At 41.1% G+C, this 12,463-nt stretch overlaps 1 long non-coding RNA gene across 1 annotated transcript in view; it reads left to right on the top strand.

Moving 5' to 3' along the window:
* Nucleotides 1-12,463, top strand: part of LOC308256118 — a 451,053-nt gene that overhangs the window by 427,119 nt on the left and 11,471 nt on the right. Inside the window, exon 4 of the long non-coding RNA XR_013961410.1 lies at nucleotides 2,274-2,381. This is a non-coding gene — a long non-coding RNA (uncharacterized lncRNA). The remainder of the gene's footprint in view (nucleotides 1-2,273; nucleotides 2,382-12,463) is intronic.

Genomic DNA, 12,463 nt, shown 5'->3' with positions numbered 1-12,463 from the left:
AAAAGCACTTTCTTCTTACCGTGATGCTTTTAGGCTTTTACTAAGCTTAACTGGATGTTGAGAATCTCTCAGAGTTTTTGTATAAACCTAAAACTTCCTTATACATGATTTTCAGACTCTTATTTATTTAAAAAAAAAAGTAAGGGGATTTAGAGATCATAGCTGTTTTGATTTAATGTGCAATAAGTGTAATATGTACATATGGGCTTAAAAGAATTCATTTTTGCAACCTATTCTTAAGGGCTTGTATATGTATAGTATAGGTATGTCTCTGTGATACAAAGATTAATAAAGCATTAAAACATTCTGTTTTCTGATGAATAATTTTATAGGCAGCAAAAGCAGACGGGTAGCCCCCTGGAAAGAAATGACCATGGGTTACAAATAGGATGTATTCCTTTTAGGGATAATTTTTCTAATGACTTGCACAAATGACTCAAAAAGTGTCCACCAATCATCCTTTAAATTGTATCTGCAGCCCAGCAACCCTGGTGAAGAAAGACCAACTAGCTAACCCTTTGTGCCAGGGCCTCCCACCTTAACAGTGCGAATGCTGGATGGTGGTCTCCACAGGAAGGAGTGGGAATGTGGAAGTTGTTTGAACTGGCCAGCTGTTTGGAGGTTAGGTTGATGCAAACTGGGTGTTCTGCTCAATAGGTTTAAAATTCATTATCTTCCTAAATGAACATATCACACTCCTCAAAATGTACTTTTCTCTCAGAGGGAAGGCAGGGGAAGGTGGGTGGGTGGGAAGAGATCAACCAAAGACTTTGTATGCATATATGCATAACCCATGGACACAGACAATAGGGTGGTGAAGATTTTGAGGGGGAGGGGTGGAGGCGGGCTAGAAGGGGTCAATGGGGTGAAAAAGGGGACATATATAATACTTTCAACAATAAATATTAAAAAAAAATAATAAAATAAAACCAAGAAAGAAAAAAAAGTACTTTTCTTCATATGATAACTAATTATCCTGGTTTGCTTGGGACTGAAAGGCTTTCTGGGATGAAGAATTGTTAGTGCTAAAACTGGGCAAGTCCCAGGCGAACCTGGATGAGTTGTGCATCTTACCTTTTAACTTCTCTTATTTTCTTTATCTTGATGAATCATACTGTCACCTATTCAATCATTCTGGACTTTTCTACTTATTTTTCCACATCCAACTTCCACTGAGTGCCATCAAGTATTTTATTCCTGTCTCTTCTCCAGATTCTCTGTTACTGTCTTGGCTCAAGCATTATCCTGGTTTTGCCCCAACTATTGCAGCTACCACTGGACTTGCTCTCACCCCAATATCCCTATGATTCAGCTTTCAGTGATATTTAAAATGCCTATTCACTTTGCTAAGCCTTGAGTGTTACTTATTACATAAAAGCCAAATTTATGTACACAGGAAGAGGGGAGGGCCTTCCAACAGCTGGTTCCCGTCAAAATCTCCAGGCTCATCTCCCTCCATACTCCTTCTTCAACTCTATTCTCTAGCCCCGTGGTCAGCAAACTGTGGCTCGCGAGCTACATGCGGCTCCTTGGCCCCTTGAGTGTGGCTCTTCCACAAAATACCACGGCCTGGGTGAGTCTATTTTGAAGAAGTGGCGTTAGAAGAAGTTTAAGTTTAAAAAATTTGGCTCTCAAAAGAAATTTCAATTGTACTATTGATATTTGGCTCTGTTGACTAATGAGTTTGCTGACCACTGCTCTAGCCAATTAGACCCACTTGGGGTTTCATGGAGGCAGAATACTAATTCACATTTGTACAACTTTGGCTGTAATATGCCCTTCCCAGCCCCCTTTATTATTTTTTATTTTTTTATTTTTATTTTTTAAATATATTTTATTGCTTTTTTACAGAGAGGAAGGGAGAGGGATAGAGAGTTAGAAACATCGATGGGAGAGAAACATCGATCAGCTGCCTCCTGCACACCTCCTACTGGGGATGTGCCCGCAACCAAGGTACATGCCCTTGACTGGAATTGAACCTGGGACCCTTCAGTCCGCAGGCCGACACTCTACCCACTGAGCCAAACCGGTCAGGGCCCCAGCCCCCTTTAATCTGGCCAGCAACTAACTATTTTTCACGACCCAGTCCAAGCAGCCCATTCCTTTATGAAATCCTTTCTGCCCCCAAATAAAATTGACCACCACTAATTCTGTACTAGACTGTGCTTTATATACTCATTATGTTACAGTTGTTTATTTCTTTGTTAATTGTCTGTTCTAGATTATGTACTCTTTTAGTGAAGGGAACCTGATTTATTAATATTTATTTCTAGGTTTCAGTGTCCAGTCTGACACAGAGCAGACACCAGAATGTTAGTGGAATGGAAGCAGAATCTCTCCCCGTGCATCACCAGCACAAAGACAGCAGAGCAATGTGTGTGGTGAGTCTCCAAGCACTTTGACAATGCCCTTCTCATAGCACCTGGTTGGAACTTGTAGTTATTTATTTGTTCATCATGTTACTATTGTATCATCTATTTGCTCATAGAGCAACTTCTAAACATAGATTTTATGTCCACTTTAGATCGTTATTTTCTTATGCTATATTAGTTTTTATTCAGATCTAGACAACTGTTGACTGCCTAGCCAACACTCATCTCTCTGCCCCACCCCAGGCCGTTATTCTTCCAAAAGAAACCTGTTTAATTCACGGTCCCCTCTCCTCTGTGGGATCGTGTACTTCTGAAAAGGTTGCTTCTGTCCCCACAGGGGTGGCTTCTGGTTAGCCTAAAGCAATTACAGTGGCCCCATTCCCTAACACTCCATAAGGAGGGCTAGAAGTTCAGGATTTTGACACAATTCTGGCCAATGAAATGTAAGACAAGTCTGTTGGGGGTCTTTGGGAAATGTTCCCTCTTACAACAAAGGTACTGAGGAAGAAATGGTCTCATTATCTAGATGTCATCCTATTTATATGTGACACTTAAAACTACTGTAGTCATGTGGTGACATTGAGGGAGGTCAACCTTTTGATGAAGCCCAAGTCTGAGACCAGCATGGCAGAAAATAGAAGGAACCTAATTCTTATATATATATATATATATATATATATATATATATATATATATATATATATATATATTGATAGTATTACAGATGTCTCCCATTCCCCTCTTCCCCCTTTCTCCCAGTACCTACCCACCCCTCAGGTCTTCACCCTATTGCCTGTGTCCATGGACTATGATATAAATATTTAAGTTCTCTTCTCATTCCCCCATTTCCACATCGAGGTATATCAGTCTGTTCCATGCCTCCATGCAGAACCTAATTATTGATGTCATTATGAAGTCTCTGATTCTGTCCCAGCTAGAGTCCCCAACTTCCTTCTTCTAGACCTGTAATTATATTACATATGGCTAAAAGTCTCATAACTGACACAGACAAGTTTAGCATTGTAATCTGAGGAGGCCCTTTTTTTTTTTTTTTAATACATACCATATGGTATGTCAAAGGGAAGGATAAAAATACTTAAACTATGCTTGGAATAGAGGCAAAAGCCAAAATGACCACTTGAGAAGATTCAAATTCTACCATTTGTTCAATACCTATGTTAATGAATCAATCACTGAATGAGGATTCTGTTGGAGAAATTGTACTAACTGCTTGTAAGGAACACAAACTCTAAGCAGTTGCAGCCTGTCTCTATATGAGCTAATGGTCTCATTAGTGAGCTGGGGCAATGACCCAAATGACTATATGATAAAAAGAAAGTAATAGATATTATAGCAGTGATAAGGATCTCACATTTATTGAACAATTACTACACATCAGGCACTGTCCTAAAGACTTTTATTTACATCAGCTATATTTCTCTCTCAAATATTTTCCTCACAGAACACGTCACCATCTAAAAATACTTATATAAGTCTCTCTCATTCGAAAAGTGAGAGAGCGAGAAAGAAAGAATACCACTAATGGTATTAATACTTTCCTGACATTGCTTTCCTCTCAAGATAAAATCTTATTTCCCTTTACAGACTTATAAACATCAACAAGTTTTTTAAATTAATGAACTTTATTTCTTAGAAGAATTTTAAGTTCACAACAAGACTGAGCAGAAAGTATTGAGATCTCCCATCTATCCCCTGTCTCTACACACACATAACCTCCCCTACTAATGACAGCCCTCACCACAGTGGTACATTTATTATAATCAACAAAAAGATATTGGCACATCATTATTCCCCAAAGTCCATCATTTAATTTAGATTAGAGCCCCCTCTTGGTGGTGTACATTTTCTGGGTTTTTACAAATGTAGAATGATAAATATCTGCCATTGTAGTGTCATACAGAACAGTGTCACTGCCCTAAAAATCTGCGCTCTGCCTATTCATCCCTCCTTCCCCCCTCACCAAATTTTGTTTAAATAAATGAATGACACCTTCTTCTAGGAGCCTTTGAATTTTCACATCATATTCACCCTTGATCACCTGCATTTATTTTCATTCCCCTCATTTTTCTGAAACTGCCCTGAAAAAGGTCATCGCTGACCATATTGACAATTCAGTGCCTATACCCCTGCTACTAATTTCTTTTTTCCTCCCCTCAGCAGCACCATCATCTATCTATCCAGTTTACCTAAACCAGAAAGCTCAAGCCCACACTTGGCTCTCGCCTCTCTTTCTCTCACTTGTTAATTCTGTTTCCAAAATGTTTTATTGCATAACCTTCTCCTGAAAGAAATACAGCTTTTCTTGCCTTCCTTAAGCTTCCCTCACCACTACTTGGCACCACTGTAAAAACCTCCCAGCTTATTCTCATGCCAACCTACACCCTGTCAGGGTCACTTTCTGAAACACCATTCTCTTCTTGGAAATGGTTGAAATGTTTTAGTAGTACGTCTTTCTTGCAGAACAGCATCTAAACTCCTCAGCTTGGCCTTCAAGGTCTTCGCAATCCTGTAAAGGTGCTACCTCCCCGGGGTCATCTCTAGACACTCCTCCTCCATGCTCTCTCCTGCCTACATGGAAGGAGTCTGTGGCCTGAGCAGGTGCACGTTCATGGCTCTGGGCCTTTGCCTAGTCTCTTCTCTCTGTATGGAATGCCCTCTCTTCCTTGTACCAGTAATGAGGCATATTGCAAATGCTTCCTGCTTTCCTGTCGACCTTATCTTTACACAGAACTTTTAACATATCTCTCACATGAAAACTATTTTGCTATGTTGTCAGTTTGTCTATGTGACTGATCCTTTCTCTTAAATGTGAGCTTTTGAGACAAGGAACTATGCTTCATTCTGTCTTATTCATCAGCATTTCTAGTGCTTGGTACAATGCCTACTACTTAAGAAATGTGTGTTGAATTAAGGCAATTGTGATGGTGTGAACAGAGTGTGATGGGAGCTCTGAGAGGGAGCAATTGGAAGGGTAGTTTCATTGATTCATTTATTCAACAAATATTTTCAAAATAACTACTGGGCTAGGCTCTCTTCTAGGCACTGAACATACCAATGAACAAACAGAATATCTTTCCCTCGTGGGACATAATGTTCTATCCTAGTGGGAGAAGACAGATACAGTGAGTTTGACAGAGGACAAGGACCAGGAATGAATGAAAAGATAAGATAGATAAAGGACATAGGGAGTGGTTAGGGCTACTGAACAGTCTGTGACCTACCCAAAGACACATATTTAAACTCACATTAAAATATCAGTAAGAGAAGCTACATGTGACCTGACCCACTGAACATATTTGGGGGACATATTTGGCCACTTGACTACCTCTTTATGGTCCTTGGTGCAGAGACATGTCTATCCCAGATTCTGTTCCTTAAAAAAGCAGGGAGAGGCAATAGATCCCTGAATCCTGGCAGAATTCTCCAGTCTGCCTTGATCACAGTGCCTCATTTTTTCTTATCCTCTTTACCCTGTGCTCGTAGCTTTCTGATTTATCAGCAGCCAAAAGTTGTCCTAAGAAAATGGTCCATTCCTATTCTTTGGAAAAAATATTCTGTGCTTGGGAATCAAAGGCTCAGCAATGAGTGTGCAGAGGGTAAAAAAATATGCAGGTGCTGTCAGACTAGGTTCAGAAGTTTTGTGTGTTAAAAATATCTCCTGCAATCATCCTTTTAAGGGAATAGGAGAAAGAAAAAGCATGCCATTAATATGTGTAGGAGTGACTAGATGACAGAAAAATAAAATCATAATATTTTAAAGTTGAAGAGACACTTAAAGATAATTCTAGATTAACTTTTTCATTTTACAGGGAGGAAAAGTCAAGCTCAGGAACTAGTAACTTAAAGAAGTCATGCACCTGAATTTATTAAAATAGCATTAATAGTTGACCATTTACTTCCTTTCCATGATAGCAACCAAAGAGTGTGAAACAATAGAAATGGAATAAGGTCTCTGGCCAGCAGATTGTAGGTGCTTTTTCAAATTTCTGTGACCACAGTACCCAGCTTTTAATGGGAAAGAGACATATGACAGAGGTAGCTGGAGATGGATTATAGTTCATAAGAATATGTATGGATGATGTGTGAAATACATTTAACTCCAGCCTAAAAATTAAAGCAAGAGTTTGCAGAATTATAAGTTTTGATTATATTATGGAGAATAGTACTGTTTATTAGATTGTTTATTCACCCAGTTTAAGTCACCCATCCATTCCTTCATTCACAAATGCTTAACCCTTCCTATTATTTACTTCTGAGCTAAGGGCTGTGGAGGACATAATGTAGCAGAATGCTCCCTTCTCCCTACACTCAAAGAGCTCCCAGTCCCTCAGAGAGCCAGATGTGTATGAATGTTATTTGCAAATGAAGGGGAAGCCTGGACGCTGAAGGCAGTTTGCTCCACGTCAAGCAAAGTGCTGTATTAAAAAGACTGCCACACCCTTCCTAGCCATGCTAACAGTGCCTCCTGCTTACGAGGAATCCTCTGAAGAACCTTCTCCCTCAAGCAAAGATAACCTGCTTAGCAGATATTATGAAGAGGTCTTCTGCTGCTTTTAAAGTTATAATACCAAGTGACATACCCTGTGCTTGTGTTACACTGTTCCCAGAAGGACCAAAGCTTCTTAGTGATCAGGTGGCAGCCATTCTCGGCAGCCATTGGCTCCTGAGGAGCAGGCATTTCCATCCTTCTGCAAAACGAAGAAGAATTTGCCGCCTGCCTGAATCAACCGTATGTGTGTTGGTTGGGAGTTGTTACGAGACGTACCCCTGACAAGAGCCGGGGTGCCCAGCCAGCTTCCCTTTATCAGATGGGCCAGTGCCAATCATCATTGTTCTTGCAAGGTGATAGCAGGAGCTGCTCCCTGTTAGGAGATGGTGGCGTTCTGGCAGGGTCACGGTGGTGTTAAGATGCACAGCATTTGTCAGGTTTGCCTAGAACTTCTGGAGGTTTAGTTATGAAACTTGTTAATTGAGCTATAAATATAGCTGCAGCCTTTGCCTTCAGTAAGGCAGCGTGTTAATTTGGGTTTGGCAGGGGGATGGTGCAAGCTGCCAATGTTATGTTAGGATTAGTAACGTGCAGTACATTTTAACTCCACTTCCCATGTGCCACGCTTTCCTCCTGTTTGTTATCTTTGTGAGGGAGAGAGAAGAGAAAGCAAGCTCATCGTCATGGGCATCTGACGTGAGGGATATTTATCTGCGGGCCTGCTTTGCACCTTACAAGTCTCCAAGTAACAGGAGTTAGAAAGATAAATGCCGAAAACCGTGTGCAGCACCCAGAGGGCTCGGCCACAGCCTTCTGCCCTGAGATTAGCATAACCACAGTTGCCCCCAGGGAGGAGGTACTTGCTTTTGCTCCCTCCAAGGAACTCCCTCTATGTAGGACATCTCTCTGTACACTGAGATGGAAATGACAATGATAAATATATGTCCTCCGTAATAAAAATATGTTCTCTTTTATTTTTTTTTACACTCATAGAATTACAGGTGGAATGGAGGGGGTTTATTTGCTTGTTTCCTCCTCACATCTTATTATTATGGGGTAAATGTGTCCCTTGCTCATCTCATTGAGAAAAAAAAAATGAGGATTTTAAACTGTATATAAAAACAGCTTTGGTTGTGTACTTTGTGCTATCAGAGGAAAGGAAAGGGTGCTCCAGAAGCAGTTATCACCATGACTGTTAGGGATACTTGATCCATGTTAGTCAAATAAACGAATGAATGAATGTTTGGGTCTCAAGTAAGCAGAGTTTTGAGAGAGTGTTCTTTGAAAATTATCTAATAGGTCATGTCTGCTTTCTTTTCTTAAAACACATCAGTGACCTGGAAATAGGTTGGCAAAAATGGGGAATTCTGTTAGTTGGCAAAATGGTAGAGGAAAAGAACTCCCTCCCAGCTAGTGTCAAACATTTGATTTTTTTCTAAAGCACCTGGCCTGAGTAGAAATATGAAAGAATATAGAAGTCTAACATGTGGGCGGGTCTCTCTGGAGACAGCACCGATTGCATTTCCCTCCTTACGAAACCTTAGAGAGAGATCAGCTTGAACTAAGCATTCTTTGTTTTTCTTCCTGCTTTCCCCTTCATGGGCATGTCTCTCACCTCCGATAAGTAGAAATTTCCACTCCTTTTTGTTTGTTTGTTTTTTTTGTTTGTTTCATTAGGGCCTGCTGTCTTCCTTCCTTCTTGGGTTGAGCTCTAGAACTGAAGAGCTCATGGGTACAGAAATGTGCTCAACTCGAATGAAGATTCTGTTAATTTTTTTTGTTTCACAAGGAAACTGCAGCCTGCCTCAACCACACCAGCTGTTCATTGTATTTTTCTTAAGTCCTTTTGATAGTCATTTGAAATGCATTTTATAACCCATCTGGTAACCTTGCTGCTAACCAACAATTATAGTCTGACATCTGAATACAAATAATTTGGGACAAGCCACAGTGGTACATGGAAACTTATAAAACAACATCTCCCTTAATATATTCTTTACTAAAAAACATTGTGAAGAAATGATTATAGCCTCACTAAATTCTGACATGCTGAAAAAATAATGGCTGTTCATTTTTTGAAAATTTTTACCAACCTAGGGATTTGGAAGTTGACAGCACAAAATAATAATAATAATAAATAATAATAAGGAAGGTACAGGCTATGCCAGGCAGTCAACCTTTCTTCTGCTCCACCCCATTCACAAATTTGACACAGCTTGGACCAACATTAATTCCAACTGTTGGAGGTGAGCAGAGAGTGGGTGCTATTCACAGTGCGGTTACTTTGGAGACGCAAGAATCTGGAATCAAACTGATAGGATTATTAGAGTCTGAAGCAGGACTGCTATGGGCAGTTGTGGGTTTTCGTACTTAGGCACCAGGCCGAGTAGGCAAGTGTGGGCTGGAATCTAGCCCTGGCCTTGCTTGTCAAGCTGTGTGCCTCATCCTGGGGCCGCATCAGCCGGTAGGAAGGGCCTTTCTGCAGTTCATCTGCCAGGGTGGAGTGCCTTTTCGTAACTCACACAAAGATGCCCTGTGTGCAAGAGGTGGCCTTGGCTGGAAATAACTCTGAAGAGGGATCCTGTCTCTCCCGCCACTGTTGTGTATCTGGAACTCTCTTGGGCTCTATCAATCCCGCCGTTCACGTAACCACCCCTCCATCTCCGTTGGTGGTAGGAGGAGTGAACTATCTGATGGGGGACCTGGAAGGAGAAGCCAAGCCTGGAGACTCTACTGTCTTTCTTTAGGGAACCAGCTGCCAGCAGGGAGCACATCTCCTGCAGGTGGGTGTGGGGGAGGGGGCGCGGAGAGCAGACAGAGGCCTGACTAGTGCCAGCATCTCTAATTCTAGGCGGCTCACTTTCCAACCTTCCCAAACCTGCTTTAAAATTCAGTAAGAAAGGTTATAATTTGCCCCCCTCCCATCAGTTCACTCTTTTGTCTCAATTTTTTTTAGTTGGTACAGAATTCAGAAAAAGGGATGCTATTTACTGGGCTCCCACCAGAACCTCAGAGACCATATAATTCCCCATCCTCTCCTCACCTCCCCGTCCCCCCCCACCCCCCCACCCCCGCCACACACACACATACTTTTAACAGAATTGTTCTTTCCAGCAAAAGCCATGGACTGGTGGGCCGTTGGCCAGACCCAGCCTACATCATGTTTGGTTTGGCCCACAGAGTGTCTTTGGAAAATAACTGTACCAACATTTAAAAATGGGAGATTGCATGTACACATCAAGATTTCTGGCCCTTCTTAAAAAATAAAATTGGAAAATCTGGCCACATTGGGCCTGACTCTCCACATGGCAACAATCAGCGTGATTTGCTCTCCCTTTTCCATGGAGCATGCACCCTTCAGCTTACCGCTGTCCCCTCCATTCTCTATTGGCTCTTGGGCTGAGGCAGATGTCAGTCACCATCTATCATTTCACCCAGCTTTTATTTTGAAGTAGATGAATGTCTTTTATTTATCCCTTTCAAAAAGTCGATTGGGAAGAGTTCCTTTATGAAGACACATGGGAGATAGCAAATGTCTTTCTGGAATCATAAATTATTTCCATATGTTGAACATATTTTTTTTTTTCCTGGCTGATTCACACATTATGCTACCTAGCTGGCTCCTATAGTCAGTTGGGATTTATTTAGCACTTTTTAGAGGAAGTCTTTGTTCCTTTCAAAATATAATCAATGAAAAGGAATTTGCTGCTTCCATAGCCAGATCACTCTCCCACATGGAAACTCTTCCTTATCTTAACCTGGTACATGCCCCCTGCACCTCGCACATAATTATATTGGCTCAGCCATCTGGTGTCCAATGACAGATAATGCTGCTGGTAGTTCTTAGAATTGTTCACTTATGTTCCTTGAGGGGTCTCCTTCTGGATGTGGCAGAATTTCACTTCCTCCAAACCCTGAAAGCTGACCATGACATGGCTCTTGACTCTGATAGACCCCTTGGTAGCCCTTGTAGACGTGGAAGGTTATTACTTGGTCCTTATTTTATTTTATTTTTTTCTGGAATTAAATTCCACTTAACACATGCTTATATGTTTTCTAAATATGCAGCAAGTTCCCATCCCACTCAATTGTAAGAAAATTTCTCTTAAGATGATTATTCCTATGATCAGCTCTGCCAACAGCTGTAGAATACTCTAGAACAGGATGAAATTTGCCTTGAGCCAGAAAAAGAACAGTGTGACCCATTCCTTATTTAAAAATCTGTTCATATTGTGCCCATTTGCCCTTTTATCCTCCCTGAGTTGTTTCTGATAGGGCCACCGAGAAATATGTCATGGAGAGCAGCTGCTGTTCATGGCTGGGAAGAAGAAAGGTTACTTTTCAAATCTCTCCTTGAGTTTCTGCCATGCTCCCAGCTCTCCTTGAACTTTCTGGAGTATGGAGCTTTTATCTGTAAGCCTAGGCCTACTTGGGGGAGCTCTAAGGTTTACTGACTAGTGGGCAAAGGAGCACTCCCTTTGTTGGTTCTGAAATTCAGGAAAAATCCTCTGCTTCTGGTGTTCTGATAATTTCATAGGCTTAAGCTATTTAATCTTTGATTTTATGAACCTTCCCTATCTTACCAAGAAAAGACCATCTTTTCTATTTAGGGGTTATTCATATGGATTTTTAAATATTCTTGATAATTCATCAGAATTAATATAGTATATATTTAAAAATAAATCTACATCCATCCATTCATCTACTTATTTATGTTAGTGTGGTCTTTTCTGATTCTACCTCAAAGTGTGATCGGATGTTGTGGAGTGGCAAGGAGGAACCAAATTGAAACTACAAAGAGGAAATACATTCTGTTTCTTCTCCCTACAAACCCTCCCCTCCTCCAGCCCATGATTAGGCTAATGGAGAAATGACAGCTAAAGGTTCTGAAGATCAAAGTGAAACACTGGGCTCATCACAGGTATTTCAGTGGGAAAACTATTTTGATCTAGATACTGAGTATAACTTTGGACAACGTACAGTAGAACTTGAAATTCTGCAGTAAGAAGGCTCTATTTCCAGCCCTGGAGGTGGCTAGACCATTGGCTTGTCTAAGTCCTACTTTCCTGGTTGTAAGATGTTTACTCTACCTACCTCACTAAGGTGATCTAAGAGTCATATTCAACATGGAAGCATTCCTTTAAAGTGGACCACCATGAATGTGCTAAATTCAGAGTAAAGGTATATTTTTAGGAAGGGATGATTTTCCTAAAATCTTCTTGGGTGACCTCAGTTGGCCCCTGCCCTATCATCCCTCTTTCCATAGCCCTTTACAGGGCACAATCTTAAATAATGAGGTTCGTCTACCATATCAGGTAATCTTTACCTTTCTCCTTGCTTAAAATTGAAATGCCTAAGGAATTCAGTATCCTTATATCCCTTCCTGGGCTGCTTGCTGAGTTTATGTGGGAAGTCCCTGAGGTCACAGAAAGGACCTAAAGAAGATAAAGACTGAGACAGCAGGAACTCGAGCTTTTGGCCTGGCTCAGACACTGGACTTTTCTGGTGTGGGTGCCTCAGTGGGAGGACCATGGCAACCTGGGACACCAAGACACTGGAGGGGTTGCTGACAGGACAGTGT

The sequence above is a fragment of the Plecotus auritus genome, assembly GCF_963455305.1.
Source record: "Plecotus auritus genome assembly, chromosome: 8".
Taxonomy (NCBI): domain Eukaryota; kingdom Metazoa; phylum Chordata; class Mammalia; order Chiroptera; family Vespertilionidae; genus Plecotus; species Plecotus auritus.
The sequence above is the reverse complement of the archived record's forward strand: the minus strand, read 5'-3'. Positions and strand labels throughout refer to the sequence as shown.